We start from the raw sequence: 7,500 nt of genomic DNA on the forward strand, positions 1-7,500 counted from the left end.
CCGTGATCTCGGGGAGTACTTGGATTGTGGCTTGTCACTCATTCTACAAATTAGTAATGTAGCGAAGGCTTCTGTATATCATTATTAAGAATATAGCCTTTGTGAGGAAATGTCTTGATGAGAGTTCTTTTAAGAATCTTGTCATCAACTGTGTTATAAACCGTATAGAATATTGTAACTCGGTGTACTCTGAGTTACCAAACCGTACAGTTCAAGAAACCACAGAACATTATGAATGGTGCTGCTAGACTAATATAAGGCACTGCTCCACGGGAGAGGATTACCCCTGTCTTAATTGATATGCACTGGCTCCCGGGGAAGGCCAGAATAACTTTCAAGTTATGTGTTTTGACACATCAAGTTGTTGAGACCGGCTCTCGATCTTCGGTATTTGAGGGACCTGCTACTACAGTTTATACAACCAATAAATCGACCTGGTAACTACAAGACAAGTTACAGATTGTTTGAGGTTGGCAGAGCCGCGTTTTTCGTCCTCAGTCTGTCTTCCAGAGCCTTTAAATAAGCAGCTCCTAGATTAGACAACAAGGTTCCTCTTAACAGAGGCACATTGAGTGAAGATTTGACGTCTTTAGAAAAGAAACTTGAAACCTTTTAGTTTAATCGATGCTATGATATGGAAGATCAAACAGTGGTAGATCTATAGTACTATTCCGCGGCGGCCTAGACTCTGGCAGTTGCGTTTTTTCCATGCAGTTTTACCTTCTGAACAAGAATTTTAAGTAATATTTATTCGGACGACTGTAATTAACTCCCGGGGGCCAGTACTAAACACGGCGAAATACTTTGGACGTCCCAATCCCTAGTGGATGTCGTATCCGCGGTTACGTTCCTTGCAGACCGCGCGGAACATCTATTCTACAGAAGATCAAACTGTGAATGTGGAATTTGCAATGGGGTTAAATACCTCTTGAGATGAATAAACTTGATAAATGGGGGTCATTCGAGCTCTATGGGAGCAGTGCCGGACCTGGATCACCCGTCAGCAAGTACCAAGGAAGTCTTTATATGGTAATGAAGGTACAAGTTCGTTCCCGGACCGAACTTCCAATTCCACATAACAAAACATATATATTTTTTTTTACTTTATTCTTGCTGTTTTCAATTGTCCCATTCAAGATTTCAACCGGAAATCATTCGTTGTTAAGTTTCCAAACCTTTCACATCTCATCTTTTGCCATTTTCTCAAAACAATTAAAAAAAAAATAAATGTGTATATATCCAAGAAGACTTAACCAAATTCAATGATACTTTTACAGAGTGTAGCATAATTATATCTTGATTTTGCACCCGGGAAATTCATTTTTGAGTGAATCTTTATTTTTTTGTATTTTTGAAGGTTTAATAATAATAATAATAATAAGTAATAATAATAATAATAATAACTAATAATAATAATAAAATACTCATAGTAGCATGAGTCTTGAGACTGAGAAACAAATCTGCAGTTTATATATATATATATATATATATATATATATATATATATATATATATATATATATATATATATATATATATATATATTTATGTCATATCACATTACCGTAATTCATGTACATATATATATATATATATATATATATATATATATATATATATATATATATATATGTGTGTGTGTGTGTGTCATATCACATTACCGTAATTCATGTACTTATATATATATATATATATATATATATATATATATATATATATATATATATATGTGTGTGTGTGTGTGTGTGTGTGATATATATATGAAGATAAATTTTTAGTACAGAAATACATAACTGTGGGTTTGTATCTCCAATAATAATAATAATAATAACAAACTTCCCCGGTGTCGAAAGGACGATAAAGGGGCGTCCCACAAGGAGGCAGCTCCCTCCAGCGGTCGTTACTTACCCTCCAAGATCATCCGTTCCAGTGTTTGAGAGGTCCATGGCTTGAGGTTTCGTTGGTACTAACTCGGCTCATGCGTTTATTTGCGTTTGGGGATCTTGGCGCGATCGTCGGTAGTATTGTGAATAGACATTACAGATTTACGAAATTTCTGGCGTGCAGGAGTGGCTTCTTCAGAGTTGGCTGTGTAGGTGAGTGAATATACTGTTGGCAATTTTGATATTGTGGCCCTTGAGCTATGAAGTTTACTATTCCGCGGCGGCCTAGACTATGGCAGTTGCGGTTTTCCGTGCAGTTTTACATCCTGCACAAGAATTTTAAGTAATATTTATTCGGACGACTGTAATTAACCCCCAGGAGCCAGTACTAAACACTGAAATACATTGGACGCCCCAATCCCTAGTGGATGTCGTATCCGCGGTTACCTTCCTTGTAGTCCGTGTGGAACTATTCTTTAGAATTACCGTCGTGTCAGTTGTCTAGTTTGTCGGTTTTATATATCTTTAAATATTGCTTCCAAATGCCTACAATAATTGTTTAAAATGTATGTAAGGTACTGTTGTAGTATTGCCCTTCAACATGGTATTTAAGACTTGTTTTCGAAGTTTCGAAGCCTATTTTATAAGCTGAACTATAGTTGCTTAGTGGTAAATGATAATTCTGTGCACATTGTTTTATACTAGCAGTCTTGTGCAGTGCTACGGTTGTTTTCATTTTAACATCTATACTACCATAGCCTTCCTAGTAAAGGCCAAATTAAGTTTTTTGAACTTTACGAATTCGATGGACCTTATAGTATTTGGGTAGCTTATTAAGAATTTAGTTATTTTGCAGGGGGGGAGGGGGGAGGTTCGACTGTAACCTCAGGGGCTAGTACTAAACCTGGCGAAATAAGTTTGACGCCCCAATCCGTAGTGGCTGTCGTACTCGCGGGAACGTTCCTTGCAATCTGTGCGGAGTTACTGCCTAGAATTGGCCCCTGTGGTTCTAACCACCATTCAGCCATTGTTTATTTCTACTTGCTAGAACATTTTGGGCTTTAATGTATATTTATTTTCAGCTCTGGGTGTGTCGTTAAGTAAGCGGTCCATAATTACTACTGGAGATATCCTGGATGTACCAGTAACTTATGGCTGGCTCAACAGGGTAGGTGAGTTGGTATTTGTTTTTGGTTGACAGTGATTTGCGCAACCCTTAATATTTGGGTGTTTTACGTACAAGGTTTATTTCAGTGTAACTTCCATTGATTTTTAATTCGTAATTCGTAAATAGCTTTTTTTACATTTTAGTTTGTTCATGAAACTTACCTGTCAGATATATATATAGCTGTATTTTCTGAAGTCCGACAGAATTTTTAAAAACTTCCGACACACGCAGTGGGTCGGCCAGGTGGTTAGTACCATTCCCGCCGCTGGGAGGCGGGTATCTGGAACCATTCCCATTTCCTATTCATAATTTTTCTGTCGCCGGTGCTGAAAACACGTGTTTTCAGTACCTCCGTCGTAGGATTTTTGGAAAGGCTTCATTGCCGCTAAGTATCCTAATTGTCCTTTTGATTTATTTACTTGGATTTGTGGGATTTGTTGCTAGCATACTGGGGACCATTTCCTTCCTGAAGAAGTTTGTTTCCCCCGAATAGACTGCAATTCAGAACCACAGTTTTTTCCTACCGGAAACTGAAATATTATAGACCGGCAGCCCGGAGCATTGAGATACAACGAACGAGATACCGACTGTAACCCCTACCGGTATTTAGGAGTAGACTTGTAAACTGTGAAACTGACCGTCTGCCGAAAATATATGGGTGGCTTACTTAACAAGCACCACTAATTGCTCGTTAGATTTGGGTCTAGATCCAATATATGAGATACCAGATGAAACTAATATATAATATCTGCAGACTCTACTGATTATAGAATAACCAGTGGACAGACTTTTAGAGGGTGGGTTCCCCTGACAGACACACTGAAAAGGGTGGGGGGGTTAATTGGATCGAGATCCAACTTAGGAGATACCGAGTAAAATTTACACTACAATAGCACTGCACATCCTAGAATACTGTGGTGGTAATGACAGACGTTTTAGTGGGTGGTTACCCCCTGACAGAGCACCCCACAACGAGTGGGGAGGGGGAGGCAGGATCTGCATCCAACATTGGAGATAACAAGTAAAATTTGTACTACAATTGCACTGCACATCCTAGAATGCTGTGATGGTAATGCCAGACATTTTAGTGGGTGTTACCCCCGACAGACACCCACAACGAGGTGGGGAGGGGAGGGGGAGACAGGATCTGCATCTAACATGGAGATACCAAGTAAAAGCTGTACTACAATAGTTCTGCACATCCTAGAGTACTGTGGTGGTAATAACAGTCATTTTAGTGGGTAGTTACCCCCTGAGAGACACCCCACAACGAGTGGGGGGGAAGGGGGAAGGGGGGAGGGGAGACAGGATCTCCATCCAACATCGGAGACACCAAGTGAAATTTGTACTACAATAGTACTTGCACATCCTAGGAATGCTGTGATGGTAATACCAGACATATTAGTGGGTGGTTACCCCCTGACAGACACCCCACAATGAGTGGGGAGGGGAAGGGGGGAGACAGGAACTGCATCCAACATTGGAGATACCAAGTAAAATTTGTACTACAATAGCACTTCATATCCTAGAATGCTGTGATGGTAATGACAGACATTTTAGCGGGTGGCTTCCCCCTGAACAGAGAAACAAAACCCTAACAGGTGGGCAGGGGGAAGGGCATGGGCAAGCCCTGATAATGAATGTCTAGATTTAGATAGTGGGCTACTATTGACCCTTCCCGTATACATTATCGTGATATATTAATAAATATTTTTATCCTCTCTATATCCTTTGTATTTATCTAACACACTGTTTTCCCTCCCAACTTTAGACACTTTGAGGAACCCCTGAGACAATTTTCCTCATCCCAAGGAACCCCAATACACACACACACACACACACATATATATATATATATGTTCAATATCGTCCACAGGAGAAAAGAAGAAAAGAAAACTCTAGTAGCTAGATAATTTCGCCTTCCTCCAGGCCTCTTCAAGAGCTTTTATTTTAACTAAACAGAATGAGCATTACAAGAATTCATAAACACTTTCCCGGGGGAAAAAAAAAAAAAAACCAAAAAAAAAAAAAAAATTATCATAATTGTCAAAGTAAAAATTAGGTGGTTTAAATCATAAACAAATTGTCAAACCAGCAATTCAAACAAAAAGGTTAAAAGAGAGAAACTATTCAGCGATTTGGTGAATGGTCATTTAAACTTTTCTCTGAATTTGTACTGTTGTGGAACAATATGAAGGAATAAAGGGTCCAATTTATATATGCCCTGACTTATATTAAAGTTATTTTGTTTGCTAAAACATATGCAAGCTGCTTCTAACAAATTTTCTTGCAACCCTTTATTCCTTCATATTGTTTCCCAACATACAAATTCAGAGAAAGTTTTAAATGACCCATTTCATTCCAACCAAATCGCTGAATAGTCTTTTAACCCCTGTTCGAATTGCTCGTTTGACAATTTGTTTATGATTTAAACAACCTAATTTTTGCTTCGACAATTATGATAATTTTATTTTATTTTTTTTTTTTTTTCCCGGTGGGAAAGTGTTTATGAATTCTTGTAATGCTCATTCTGTTAGTTTAAAATAAAGCTCTTGAAGAGGCCTGGAGGAAGGCGAAATTATCGAGCTACTAGAGTCTTTTATTCTCTTTTCTCCTGTGGACGATATTGACATATCTCATCTTCGTGTTATGAAGATTATATATAATAAACATATATATATATATCTATATATATATATATATATATATATATATATATATATATATATATAACATGTGTGTGTGTGTGTGTGTGTGTAAGCATTTGTATTAATTACCTTTAGTAAAACAGAGGGAAAAAATCTCGCACGATATGTTACGATAAAATAAATTATAGGACTACGATTTCTCACGCCATGTTTAACGAAAAATATATACTTATAAATAACAAATAATTAAATAAAACATGAATTCTTACGGAACACCTGGCGATCGTTCACGGAACCCTAAGGTTCCGCGGAACCCCGGTTGACGATGGCTGATCTAACACAAAAATAATTTATTTGTTTTTTTCATATAAATAACAGTCATCTGTAGGCCCATAATAATTCAGTCATATTATTATTTTGTCAAGCAAGCAACTGACTTCAATTATAGTAGGGGAGCCCGGGCTAGTTTGGCTACAGGGGTAAGTTGGCATACTCAACATGACTTTAATGTTTACCAATAGGATGACACTAAATACATATACTGTGTAATTACCACGTGGTTCCTCAATTACCAGCAAAATTCTATAGAGATAGAACGTAGGAGCTCGAATTTATGAGACAATTTTGATTTTGATGGTAGTAAGTAAATATTTTAATCTCTTCTGTTATTGCTATAACATCTATACATTCATGAAGATTAGTTTTCAATGATAGCTAGTTTTCCTTATGGTTTAAAGATTATATAGCATTAAAATTATTAATTCAAGGCTTCTTGGTGTGGACTGGTAATCGTTTTTGTACCAAATGGTAGGGATGGGCAAGTTGGCTCAAAATAAATGGGGCAAGTTGGCACACGTTATTTGATAACAATAGTAAGCCTATTTATTTATATAATTTACGTTTTGTTTCTGGATTTTTGGAAGGATAATGAGATTAGTGTCCTATCATTTCCTCCACATTGTTCTCACAAGTTGCAGCCCTGGATTTTAGTGTTTATAGACATCTGGAGAAATGTGTTAACAGGGCATGTGATTCGTGGATGGCTGGTAATCCAGGATCATGTATGCCCATCTGTGACATTCCTGGTAAAGTTTCCTTGGCTTTACCTCTAGCTGTCACTTATTCTGATGTTTTCAATTGGTTTTGGATTGATGAAATTTCAACTTTGAATTACAGACTATTTCAAAATTGATTTTACGGGTGTTTGTAACAGATTGAGAGATGTCCGAAAAGACACATGGGCTTCAGATCAGTCATCAGCGTGATACAGAATTTAAGAACTGCTCTTGTTGATTCAGAAGAAAGCTCAGCTGAAGAGAGCCTGTGTTTGGTAAGCCAGGAGAAGTGTGGGTCCAGTGCAGGGCATGTAACATGTGGGAGCATGAAGACTATGGCGAGGATTTATTTCCCACCTGCCACAATTACAACTAGATGATGATCTGAAGTAATACTAATGCCTTATATTTTGTATTTTGGAAATTCAGAGGGTATTTTTGATATTTGATTTAAATGCTATGTAGTAATTTTCTTTTAATTATCAATGTGCCAACTTCCCCATCATAATGTTGCCAACTTACCCGAGGGGCAAGTGGCACGAAAAGTTATTTTTTTTCTAAAGCTTATTGTTATCTTATGTTGAAAGCAAACAACAATTATTTTGCTTTTTTGATAAAGACGAATGTTAATATTTTTTCATTGGTGGTAAGAATTTTGCAAAATGTTTGTTTTATATTCGCAATAACCAAAATTGTAAAAAGTGTGCCAACTAGCCCCGTCTCCCATACTCGCTTTAGCTGTTTAC

At 37.3% G+C, this 7,500-nt stretch overlaps 1 protein-coding gene across 7 annotated transcripts in view; it reads left to right on the forward strand.

Moving 5' to 3' along the window:
- The window catches only part of LOC135220502 (RING finger protein 145-like), a 344,353-nt gene that overhangs the window by 291,300 nt on the left and 45,553 nt on the right, over nt 1-7,500 (forward strand). For 2 of the 7 annotated variants that reach the window (XM_064257645.1, XM_064257643.1), the window contains exon 7: nt 2,966-3,055. The exons of 3 other annotated variants lie outside the window; for them this stretch is intronic. The gene's annotated coding sequence lies outside the window, so the exon portion shown is untranslated. The remainder of the gene's footprint in view (nt 1-2,965; nt 3,056-7,500) is intronic. 2 more of the 7 variants (XM_064257647.1, XM_064257644.1) reach the window with 1 other exon arrangement.

This window comes from Macrobrachium nipponense, chromosome 2 (assembly GCF_015104395.2).
Source record: "Macrobrachium nipponense isolate FS-2020 chromosome 2, ASM1510439v2, whole genome shotgun sequence".
In the NCBI taxonomy this organism is placed as follows: Eukaryota; Metazoa; Arthropoda; class Malacostraca; order Decapoda; family Palaemonidae; genus Macrobrachium; species Macrobrachium nipponense.